Below are 14,063 nucleotides of genomic sequence, written 5' to 3'. Positions count from 1 at the left end.
CATCAGTTCACCTTAAACTTAAGTCAGAGTATTCTAAAACTGGACAAGTTTCCCTAAATTTCCTAAGTGTGATCCGTGACACATGAGTGAAAGACACTATCATTCATTTACCATGTTACAGTATTAACAGTCCCTGTATTAGAAGTTTCATAGTTTCCCTAAAAGAAACTTTTCATCTTCATTTCATAAATCTGAACTTTCAGATGAATGAAGGTTATCTATTATCATAAAAATCTCTCCATTATCTGTTGGGCCATATTTATTTAAGCATCATGATTAATTAAAGAGATGGGGTTATACATATGTAATATACAGGGTGATTCATGAAGTTTTACCCCCACTTAGGGAGGGCATTCCTGAGGTAATTTGGAACAAAAAATGTTAATATACTAATGGTATCCAACTCATAATTAAAGAAATACAGTAATTTGAAAACTGGCGAAAAATCTTTTTTTCTTCGAATTTCAGTCAAAACAAATTAGAACTACAATACAAACACTTTTTAAATTGTTAATGTTTTAGGAAAGAAGCATTCTAAAACCAATTTTTTTTTCAATTTCTTAATTTTGCATTGTGCAACATTTTTCGTCGATTCTGTGTTACAAAATTACATTATTTTCAGCATCCCATTCTGTAAACATACCAATGGTTGCATATCACACCATTCTATCAATCTGTTTCCTTTAAACTGTAGTGCTTTAGAAGACAAATGGATTTACATAAGATTTTCAAAAATGTCTCCCTGCACGTCAACACAATGCGTCGCACGCATATGAACCGCTCTGCCTATCTACCTACGCGCAACATTCAAACCGGTCTACTTTATCTGCTGACATAGATGACTGGAATGGATGCATGCTGAAGCATAGCGCTGCATTCACAATGATGTGTTTCGAAAATCTATTGTTACTCCGTAACTATTGAAAATCGACAAGTTTATAAGGAAATTTTGCAGGAAATAACCCCAGGAATATGTACCATAAGCCGGGGTAAAACTTCGTGAATCACCCTGTATATACAGGGGATGGACAAAAATATGGAAACACATCACCGTGACTAATATGGTGTAGGACAACCTCTGGCTTGCAGAACTGCTTGCAGTCTCCTTGGAATGGATAAATAGAGGTCCTGTATGATTTGCAAGGGAATCTTGTACCATTCTTCCTGAAAAACATTGTAAATTCTGTTATTGATGATGGAGGTGGATAGCGCGCACGCAGATTGCTATCCAAAACAGACCACAAAGGCTCAATAATATTGATATCTGGCAATTGTGGGGGTCATGGCAGATGTGACACTTCATCTTCGTTCTCAGAAAACCAGTCCTGGACGATGTGAGCTATGTGAACACAGGCATTGTCTTGGTAAATGGCATCACAATTAGGGAACAAAGTTTGCACCATGGGATGGACCTGGTCACCCAAAATGGTCACATAGTCCTTGGCAGTGACGTGACCTTTCAGGGTAATGACGGGTCTGACAGAATACCACGATATGGCTGCCCATACCATGATTGAACCCCTGCTATGTTTCACTCTTGGCAGCAAACAATCTGGAACGTAAGCTTGGGATGGCGTTCTTCAGATGTAAACTCGGCCAGATGTCAGAAACAATGTGAAGGTGGACTCATCTGACCAAATGACCGTCTTTCATTGCTCCATAGTCCAGGTTTCATGACTTCGGCACCACACTGTCCTCTTAGTGGCATTTTGATCACTAATGAGTGGCTTTGGAATTGCAGCTTGTCCAGAAATACCCTGCTTGTGGAGTTACCTTCACATTGTTTTGGTGCTGACAGAGTTTGTGAGCATGACATTCAGTTCAGCAGTCACTTTTGCAGCTGTAGTCTTCTTATTTTTCGTCACAATCCTACGCAATGTTCGTCTGTCTCGATCACTCAACACAGATTTCCGTCCACGCTGGTGTTTATCGGATGCAGTTTTTTCAGTCCTCCTGTATGTGGTCATAATCTTGGATACTGTGCTTCGCGAAACACCAAAAACCTCGGCTACCTTGGTTACAGAAGCACCCACCATATGGGCCCCAACAATTTGCCCGCGTTCAAATTCTGTTAGCTCTGACGTGATGCACAAAAAATTGCACAGAACACTGTCTCGACAACAAATGAAGCTTGCAATGTATTGCGGAGGTTGTACAGGTAGCGGTGTTGGGCAGATAGGACAGCGTGACCTACAAACATCACTAAAATAAACACTTCAATTCAGGCATGCATTTCATGAGATGTTTCCATATTTTTGTCCATCCCCTGTAGTTTAACTGCATACTGAAAAGGAGAAATCCTGTTGAGGTACAAGACTAATCATTAGGAGACATAATTGAACATCTGTATTGTGTAGGTACAGAGTGACACTATAAAGGAGTTTTAACAGCTGTGAGGTACTGTATGAAATGTTTTCACTATTCCAGTCATTTTTTATATGTATATCAAAACTGCAGTGAATCTGTAGATCAGATGTCATGTTCTTCAAAAAATAAGGTACTTTAACCCACAAGGGTAATCCTACCATTATGGGATATGGTTAACAGCTGAATTTTTTCAGTGTCCTATTGACTGGTTAGTGCACAAGGCTGAAGACCCTAAAATGTAAAAAATTGTGTTCACATTGATTTTTTTGTGATTAGAATGATCTCCTATATATTTTGGGATAATTCAGAGTTCCTATGTAAATTAAAGCAGCTTCTCGATTTATATGGATTTTATTTATGCACTTCTGGAATTAGGCGGCTGTCATATTAACATTTTTTTTTAATTTATGTGGACTTTGCTGGGGGGGAGGGAGATTACATGGTTTGAAAAGGAAAGCATTAAACTACTTGAACCTGAACCTTCAACCTCAGGCATTTCTAAAGCTAAACAGCTGCCCATACATGAGGAAGTATTTCACTTCTTGCTTCTCCACCATTGCCTACTGGGTCATCTGACTCAGATGACCCCTTTCCCCGGTAACCCCCCCCCCCCACTTCCTTAGTACTGACACTACCAGCAAGGCACTTCAGGCAGCATTCAGCTTAGGACATGCAAAATGTTAATTTAAAAACTGTCTTGTTGAGATAGGCTTTTCAATGTCTGTATTATTTATCAGTAACAAATTAGCAAAATATTGTAAACACAGTTGAAAATAAAATACAACAAAGGAAAAACGATGTTTGAATGAGAACTGAGGCAGTGTTTCCCTTAACCCCTACAATTTATTTCTTATGGGAAAATTATGTTCCAATTACTTTTTCTATTTATATGCCCATTTTCAAGAATGCAAATACTGTGTAAATCATGAAGTGGCCATAACTGATTCTGACGTACCTTATAAAGATGGTCAAATATAGTACTAGAATTTAACATTTAATATGTATCCTTGTTGGTCTAACCTTCAGTTAACCTAAACTACTATTTTTTTATTGCTAATGGGGTGGGACTAAGTCCCTTGTACTGCGGCCACTTCTGGCCTATTGTACCAGCCCCAGATGATAGGTGAGGGTGACTGGAGCAATTGGTGGAATGAAGATTGGCAGGGGAAATCGAAGTACTGAGAGAAAACTTGCCCCAGCACCACTTTGTCCACCATAAATCCCACTTGACCAGACCCGGGATCGAACCCAGGCTGCTGTGGTGGGAAGCCAGTGACTAACCACTTGAGCTATGGCGTGACCCTAACCTAAACTACTAACTTAAAATATAATGAAAGTTATGTCATACAAAGAGAGTAAAGTAAAAAAAGTAAAAAGTAAGTAAAGGCATCCTTGTTACAGGTGTGAAGGCCCATAGGGTTGTGCGATGTTGAGGTTCCCACATTTTCTAGACAATCAGCTCATAGATGGCGGTAAGGTTGTCAGCCTTACGCGTTGGCTGCCCTTTACCCCCAAGAACATTCAAAGAATATTCCTGATACTCATTTCTGTTAGAGGCTGACTCGACCCCAGGGCCATAGTGTGGCTGGAAGGATTGGGTAAATTGAAAAAAATCCAATGACCTCATCAGGATTCGATTCCGTGACCTTCCGGCTTGTAGCATAGTGTCTCAACCAACTACACTACTGCGTGCCCCCATACAAAGAGAATTATATATTAAATAAAAAATGAACTTCAAAAACTGTGCTTTGGTGTACAGTATTATATGAAAGCTTGTATGTTAAGAGTTTCACTCCCAGCAACTCTACTGATAAATGATGATGCCACAAAGGGTGAAGAAGAGGAGATTCTTAACAGAAAATTTTCATCTGTGCTATCTTAAAAGGTGTTTAGGCGCAGACTGAACTCTGCCTTATACCAAGCTGAAATAGGACCAGTCCTTTCTTATATTTAAAATTACGTAATTATGATCACATGATAATACAGATGCGAGATATTTTCCAATACAGTGATTAAGTATTACAGTAGGATCTTTGTTATATACAGTGGTTTAGGGAGATTATAAGACATGACTATACATTACAGAAAATGTGATAATATTAAGACAATTTTAAAGATGAAATGAAAAACAAATTCAGCCAAAACCAATTTTATTTTAAAATATTCTAATCATATGGGCTTGTAACACTGCATAATATATGGCAGGTAGCACTATTGCTATTCCTACCTTATTTTAGATTATTTAAAATGTTTGGAAACAGGACATCAAGTGTAGGAATACACCTCCACTTCTAGCATGGGAGTCAATGGAAGAATAAGGTCTATGTTGCAATTTTTCACAATATGAACACATCCCTTCTGTAATTGGATTAAAACAGACTCGCCTGCCATGGTTATTCATGACTAGAGGCAAATTAAAAAAATAAAGCCCAAATTTAAAAACAAAACTCAAGCTTAACCTAACTTTTGGTACTAGCACTTCCTTCATACCACGTGATGGTTGTGCTGCAGCAACTCAGTTTCCAAAGCACTGTTTGAAAAATAGTATGGTTTTATGCTTTTTAACTTTGGCATTAGATGGAGGTGAGTGGTCAGTCACCATGACCCCCTTACCCCATTGAAAGAACCCCCCAGTACCCATGTGACAGAAAGCTGGGTAAAAATAATCTCTTGTTCCAGCCAGGAATCAAGTCATGATTCCTGCTGTCTGGCCCATAGTCTAGTCCAAGGGTCTCCAAACTACGGCCCGCAATGTGATTTTATCCAGTCTGCGAAAGAATTGTGCAGAAATGCGCCAACTGAACTAATTTTCCAATGAGTACTGGTAAATGTGATTCCGGGCTTATTGACCTGACATATTATACTGCAGTTCGATGGCTTAGCTGTGGAAAGGTTCTTTCGCGCTTCTTTCAGCTCAGGAATGAAATTCATATATTTCTTACCGAGAAAACCCATCACGAATCACTTTTATCAGATACCAAGTGGCTTTGGAAATTAGCATTTTTTGCTGATCTGGTGAACCATATGAACCATTTGAATTTAAAGTTGCAGGGTGAAAATAACTTAGTATGTGATTTATTTGCACTTATAAAGGCATTCAGAGCAAAGCTGATACTTCTGGAAAGCCAAATGAAAAATTGTAACTTTGTTCATATGCTATACTGTGCAGAGTTGCATAAAAAGGGTGAAGCAGAATTTCCTTCCTCGTTTGCAAATTTAGTCATTTCAGATTTGAAAGAACAATTTCAGAAGTGATTTGTTGATTTGGATTCCAGTGCTCAGGAAATTAGATTGTTTCAAAATCTGCTTGACTGTGATGCTGCAGATATCCCAAGTCAAAATCAAATGGAAATTATTGAACTTCAGGAACATTATCATATTAAAGACAAATACAAGGAAGGAAATTTGATCAAATTTTATAAATTTCTGAACTCTGAGCAATTTCCAAATTTAAAGAAATTTGGTTGTAAATTTATCTCCATTTTTGGGACGACATATCTGTGTGAACAAACTTTTTCCCAGATGAAGTACATGAGATCGAAATAGAGGGCAAATTTATCAGATAGACATTTAAAGTCGCTACTTGTGATTAGCGTTTCAAAATTTGAACCTCAATTTAATCAGATTTTAAGAATGCAAAAAGAGTTCCATCATTCACATGAATTGTTTTAATATATTGTAACGTGTTTTGCGCTTTGCGCAACATGTCACAATATGTGATGAAAATATGAGCATTTGCTGCTACTGTCTGTTGTCATTAATAACGATAATTTATTCTCACGTACTTTGTATTTAGTTTATGAAATTCTGTGCTTTCAATAAAACTCATATACCTAGAGTTAGTAATTTCTCATTTTATCCGGCCCATTGAAAGTGCTGAATTACCTAATGTGGCCCACGGTTCGAAAAGTTTGGAGACCCCTGGTCTAGTCACTACACTGAGCTGTCCTAGCTCCTGACATTAAGAAAGGAGAGGGCTAACAATGGTGCAGCTCCCTTCAACTTCACATAGGTGTGTACAAGTATTATATTTTGGAATCTTTAGTAAAAAGCAGGAACGAAGAACTTAATTTGTTGTATTATGTCATTCTGCAGGGACAGACTCATGAATAAAGCATCACTATGAAGTAACACCCAAAAGCACTGAATTTAGGCAATGTTGTCAGCTGATATGATGTAAAATGACTGATATGTAATCAAAGATTAAAGTAGAACTAAACCTATACTTTTTTTTTGCATAATTACATCAATGGTTTGGATTTATGTAATGAATCTGTATTTTCTCTCTCTGAATCCTATACCTTGATGAGAATTTATCTTACCAAAGATGTGGGGAAGTGAAGATAACATTCATAACCTTGGTGTCTGATGGAAGTGGGCGGTCAGCTCCATGTCCTGGCCACTTTGATGATAGGATTTGAGGTTCTCACAGCAACTGTTATTCTATGTTCTGGGATGTAATGCTGTGTAGTCCATGGAGTAAACCGACATGGCATGCTTACAGCGTGCTCAATGCTCATTTTTTGTGTAGCTTGTTCTTCAGTGATGAAGATGGATGCGACAAGTTTGTTGACTGACTTTTGACGAATTACATGGTGGTATAACCCAGATGACAGAACTTCCCATTGTTTAAAACGGTTAAGACAATTGTTTTACTACAAAGCATAATTTTCCACTAATTCTAAAAGAATAAAACAATAATATATTAGGAATTATTTTATAAAAAGCTGTACAACATGAAGTAAACACTCATAAACACATAAAAACCATTTAAAAACAAACATAAACTTATATTAACTTAAACAGTTTCAGAATACAAATAATTCTCCACATAACTATGGCATCAGTTTAAATGGCAAAACAAATAGTTGTGTGACTAATAAAAACAGCAGTAAAGGTTCTGCTCCATAGACATGATATACTTTTAAAAGAAACAAAGCCATAAAACTGCTGCATGTACTGAATTTTGTTAGTAAATAGTCTGTGGACCTTAGTTAGCTTATCTCACAGAAAACAAAGTATATCCATACGTATCTCACCAATTTTCCTTATGGCATAATGCCATGCTCTTCAGCTATCTTGAACAATGAAATGGGAGTTGGTCTATCAGTGATCTGTAATTAAATACATTAATTTTTTACATATTGTGAAACTGAACACAAGTGGCTCACATTCACCTGGAGATAGCAGTTTACTTACTCTTGCCAACTCTGTGTTTAATTCCACTGAGAGCCATTTCAAGATGTGCATTTTTGATATGTCCTGTGTTCCTCACATTAATGTTTGGAGATGGCTATGTGAGATCTGAAGTTCTCACAGTGGTGATTTTGAAGAGTACACTCTTCTAGGATGACACTGCCTCTGTCTTCAGGGTCAAAGAGTAAAACCAGCAAGCAAAACTTGGTTTATTATTCAATCCTTTCAATAAGTTCCTCTGAATGTAAGTGATCTACCACATTATACAATGTCACATCTTAGAAAATAGTACTCTTCAAAGGTGGAAGGCATGTAATGAGTTATATCTTCTGGGATATAATGCTGTATAGTTTGTTTACAGTTCAATGGACTGCATGGTGTTGTATCCCAAAAGAGAGAACTTTTCACAACCACTGCTGAGAACCTCAAAGCCTACTGAGAAGGCACTTGTCCATTAACATATGAAGTAGATTCCAAAAGGAAATCCTGTAAGTGCCAGCAGTAGAAATGATAGGAAGAAACACATTTCACTAGAGTGTATCAGAGGAACATGAGTATAGTTTGCATTTAAAGCAGAAATTTTGAATGACAGTGGCCATGATAATGGCTACATTATTTCTGCACATGCTGCAATGAATGTAGTGATGAAACATATCTCAGCCACTCACTTCTGCTGCTCTCTCATCTCAGTAGGACAGTTGGGGCAATTCTGTCCCTTGTATTCTGATTTTGACTGAGTACACTCAGGTTATAATTATATACAAAACACAAGCAGAGCAGAGGTTTCTCAAGTGCAGTCTTTCTCTTGATAAATGAGCAGAAAATCCCCTCACAAATATGGCATAACAGTAAATTTAACTGAGAAATGGAAGAGTTAAGGAACCAAGGTGTTGTGGCATCTCCTACGGGAATACAGTCATAGCCACAAGGGCCCTGGCCAAAAAGGAAAAAGTTGACATACTACGAGTACATGTATTTCCTTCTCTGCTAGCATTAATAATTACTCACTGCCAAAAAAATATGTTTCCATGCTGCACCTAGATTGTTTCTTCATGACATCAGGATATTTTGATATTACATTTGTGTTCAAACTCTCCCATTTTGATTAAATTTAAATTTACACCATGCCAATATCTATTTACATACAAAGAAGCAATCAAGAGGCAAGTCTTAATAAAGAAATTACTGGTATATGCAACAATGGCATGGTGATAACATATGTACATTACAATATTGGATGGTTCCATAAAATTGTGGTTAAATATTAATGTAAAATGATATACAAGATGATACATAAAAAAATGTCTCCTGCTGTATGCCTTGGCATCTGTGTTATTGCCAAGTACAGAATTGCTCAATATGAAATTCTGAAAATAACTAGAGCCATGATGTTATCAAGTATGGTAACAGTATTTGGTTGTGTTCACTACAGGAATTTTCAAGTGTGCATATTCTGCACTGATTTCCTGTGGACAGAAAATTCCAAATGTTTAAATAACTCACAAACACCTGTCTCCTTTCATGAACTTCATATGAAATCCAAGACACACTACTAAATGCTGCATTACACTATGTACAACTTGTATTAAACAAGGCAAAACACAAGATGTCAATGCTAACAAACATTTATATGTAATTTTTTACTAGGGATGTGTAATTAGTGTCATAAAATTGTAAAAATGAAATTGATAACTTCAGAAAGCAGAATTATTTTAACATTTTTATTAAATGCTCCAGATTTGTATTTGATAATTTTAAAATAGCATTCCTATTTCAAGCTGATATACCTTTTAATTGTGAACAAACTAGGAATGGAGAGAGAAGACTATAAGCAGGTCCTTTAGCCTGATCTGTATATGTAGTTGGAACAGAACTTCACACATATAACAACATTTACTTCAGAAATGATTTGAAAAATTATTTATGAAGTGTACTGAAGAATAACAAATAAATAAATAAATAAATGGAGAAAAATTGATAAATGAAAGCCCTAGAACAGGAGTGGATAGTTACAGCAGCTTAAAGGACAATGGGATGTGAAAGAATAAAGTACAACTGTCCCTTGCCAACTGTAGCTGTGCCAAGCGTGTATTTTGGGTGTGTAATCCCTACAGTTGCCAAGGGATTGCTGTACTTGATTCTTCACCCATACATTGGAATTCCTGCTAAAGTCTATATATGCCTTCTATGGAACTGGTCAAATCTTCAATCACTTATGAATAACTTCACCATGCAAGTCATGAACTGGATGTTGACATAAGAGCCATGTTACTGTACACGATTGTCAGTTCAAGTAGAATGCAGATTGTGATGTTATTACAGTAAACATTAAAAAGTTTCAGAACTGTTACTTAACACTAGAAATCTGTGCACCAAACTGGTTCTGATTAGAAATACATCATTGTACTTTAAAACTTACTTAGAGCTACCCTAACTTACAGTCATTTCATTACATCTCCAGGTAGCAAAGAAGTGAGGCAAATGTGGCATTTCACTAGAATAAGCAGTGAACTCGTACATGAGCTCTTACTACCTGTCTATTTAGACTCAAATTGCCCTTTACTTCATACCCCTATCTATCTATGGCTCTACAGTCCTTTTGTTGCACCTTGGCTGCTTTTTCAGTTTCTTAATCCTATACACAGTAAGTATGACTCCTTGGCCAGGTGATCAACCCATCGCAAGGCCGCTACCTACATATAAAATGACCCAAACATAGAATAAATGCACACAGACATCTGTGCCTTGAGTGGGATTCAAATACATGATCCCAGCGTTCGAGCATGCGAAGGCAGTTAATGCCTTAGACCACAAGGTCAATGTGATGTCCTTTTACTTCTTATGTGCATACCATTATTTCCAGTTTCTTGTTTAAGGCTTTATAAATGCATGTGCTTCATTCAGCTGTAGAAGATATTTAAATATATAATTAAATGGTTAATTAGCCCATCCTTCAATTCCATCACTCCACACATTTAAAGAGTCACTGACAAGTGCTGATGAATTATAACTGTTAATAAACGGGAAGCATTTATGCCTTGCTCATTCTTTTTATAGAACAAACTGATAAATTTTATTACAGCCTTTCAAAATAGTTGCATGGCTAAATACCCTCAACTGTAGCTGCCGCCTTCAGCTGTGACATTTCCCAGTGTGCAACAACAGACTGATTACCAATTAACAAAAGTTGTTGCAGATCTCATATATAAATTATTATACTCTTTCAACTGCAGAGGTCCTAACCATCAAATGAGATGGTTAGGCCATGGACAGTGAATTGGTGAAGATTTGGAAAAAGTGCCTGTGGCACTCTCCTGATATTCACATGGATTAAAACCACCCTGTCAGGATGACCAGTAACCTCAGCAAGATTCACATCCCACAATTCCAAATACAGCACTGATATATCAACCTGCTCAATTTGTAACCAGGAAATGAAATAAGAGCCAAGTGTTCAACAGTTACTGGGAAACCTTATTTCTGGTCATGTATCTACTATACATGAATTTTAGTTCAAATTTTCTTATTTGCTTCATACTTCACATCTGCAACTTTTGAAACATTTTTGATGGTGTGATAAAATATAAGAGAAAATTAGTTTTCACTTTATTCAGTGTGACTACTCTCTTAGAAGTGGTATGGTAACTGTAATAATAAGATTTTATCTACAACAAACAAACATTAATTTCAATGATGCATACAAGAATACACATTAAGAAAATAATGTACTCCAATGTATTCCATATGGCATACCTTTTCATTCATGTGGTCAATAAAGATTATTAAAAAAATGTTCAGAGTGGTATAGGGTTGAATTTACAGTGTTCAAGAATCTGTTTCTATGTAATTTGTTTAACAATGCTATCAATAATTCAGATTATAGTATCAAGTAATTTGAGAGTAGTGAGTAATAAATGGGAAAGTGTCTGGAAGAATGTGGACATGGCCTAATTTAAGATACTATCCTAGCATTTACCTGGAGGGACTGAGGCAAATCACATTAAACCTTGTTAAGATAATCACTGTCCTGACTAAGATCTGAAACACGCATTTCCCAAATACAAGGTAGAACTTCAGCCAATTTGCTTTGTAGTATTTAAGAGAGCTAGAAGTTTTACCAAATCACATTTATTTAAAAGAAATCAGACTCCATAGGACAGTGGAGCAAACCACATATGTCTACAATTTTTTATTTTTCCTAAAAAATTTGTTCTTTACACAATAAACAATATGTTCTACTACTCAAGGAAACATTATTTCGAGAATATGCTGCACACATTTCAATAGAGCAGTACAGAAAAATAATCTCGGTAATATAAAAAATAAAGCATTCTTATTTAACATCTCTTCAACTTTTCTGAAACCTTTACTTGCATTCAACATAAATGGATCCTCCAGCATTAAGGTTCTCTTATCAGAAGTATAAGCCTCTTTTATAAATTAAATGTATATTTTATTTTATGTGAATATAAATATATGTAACAATTTTACTCTGAATATAATACAATCTGAAAATATATGATTTATACAGGTCACTGAAAAATATGTATATATACTGAACACACTTTATTGCCTGCAAATGGAGGAATCATACTCAACAGACTGAAGTTGTTTCCCTGATGGTTGCTGTGGCCACCTGTTTAAACTATGAACACTCTGCAACTAATACAGCATAAACTCACAGTGCTACAAACAGGGTTACAAATTTCTGTGATGGATGGTTACTTGCCCCAAATTCATATGTAAACTTTGTTAACTATTTCACAACCAGATCATAGAAAAATGAGTTAAGACCTCTGAAAATTATCCACTGTCTGAGGTGTATAACATAAATATAATTTTGGGTGTTTTACTGCTATCTTTAGGTGATTGACTGTCATTACAATGCCATATATTTTACATTGATTTTATTTTTTAAACTAATGCTAACCAACAGACCATTTGAAACTGCCTTCAATGAAATGTGTACTGTGGACTCTTACTTCAAAGGCCAAGTTACCCATACACCTCCATCCTCTGCTAAGTTTATAAATGTGTAGAGTTTAACCTCCACTGGCTTTGTATACCTTCTTGATACATAGCTTAGGGGCACAACAGATTTATATCTGTGTGTAATGGGACAGATCAATCTCAATTAAGATGCCAAATATCATTCAGTCTGTCTATGGTTTGCACCATGACTATATCAGGGGTGCAGATATTCTCATGAATGCACCTCAGTCCTCTCTTGTGTACAGTCTGCTGTAGTTCATACTGGCAGCAAACTACAAATATAGTTGCCAGCTGATATTCTCACTGCATCCTGTCACCCACAGTGACAGAATCCACAAAATGGACAATCTCACCTCCTTGCTGGGCATGGAGTCTTTGGGATGGTATTAAGTGGATTTATTTGCCACAATATTTTAATGCAGCAAGTACAACACTTCAAAACCTCTAATGATTATTTATGAATGCTAAAGCTGATTTCCAAGGTGTACAGACAATGCTTTTTTGTGTTGCCTTGTGACAGGAAGAATAATTTTGAACATGGTACTGATTGCTTTTTGAGCCTGCTGGGCATTAATGGAGATATGAAAGCTCTGAATTCTGAAGTGGGAAGGTCCTGTGTAGTTCTACCCACGTGCATTTAAAGTATCTGAACAATTTGTCACATGAAATGATTACATAACCAACCAATCAACTCCAGGAAGCAAAGATCTTCTAGCAAATCTAACACCCGTTCAGGTAGTCAGGAAATTCCAAGAATTTTATCAGATTGGAAGGTTCATTGCTGTGCTCACAAAAGCCTGCCACTGGTTCCTACCCTCAGCCTGATGAATCCAGTCCACACCATGCCATCCTATTTCTTTACGATCCATTTTAATATTATCCTCCTATCTATAACTATGATTTGCAAGCAGTCTTCTTCCCTCACCCTTTCCTACCAGAAGTTTGTATAGATCTCTCATCTCATGCATGATACATGCCCCATCTATCTCATCTTCAATGTGATCATCCCAATATTTGACAAGAACAAATTATGAAGCTCCTCATTATGTAGCTTTCTCCAGTTTCCCATTATTTTCTCCTTTTCAGGTGCAAATATTCTCCTCAGCATCCTGTTCTCAAAACACCCTCAGTCCATGTTCTTTCTTCACAGAGGGAGACCCCTCATATAGAACACATGGCAAAACTATAGTTTTATATATTTTAAACTTTACACTTTTAGATAGCAGATGGGAAGACTTAAATTGAATGGTAGCAAGCATGTCCTGAATTTAATTTGCTCTTAATTTCTTCATCAATGCAATTTTCCTTTGCTACTTTTATTCCAAAATAAATGAAGAAGTATTAGTTACCTTTATATTACAATTTGGTCCTGCATTCTGGTGACAAGTTATCAACATATACCTGGTTTTCTCTGCATTTATATCTAGACCAACATTTTTACCAGTGTCCAATTTGGCTTGTGTTTTTCTTAATGATATTTACATGTTTGGCCAACAAATTAACATCCT

The sequence above is a fragment of the Cryptotermes secundus genome, unplaced genomic scaffold, assembly GCF_002891405.2.
Source record: "Cryptotermes secundus unplaced genomic scaffold, Csec_1.0 scaffold43, whole genome shotgun sequence".
In the NCBI taxonomy this organism is placed as follows: domain Eukaryota; kingdom Metazoa; phylum Arthropoda; class Insecta; order Blattodea; family Kalotermitidae; genus Cryptotermes; species Cryptotermes secundus.
Note: the sequence above shows the minus strand (reverse complement) of the source record.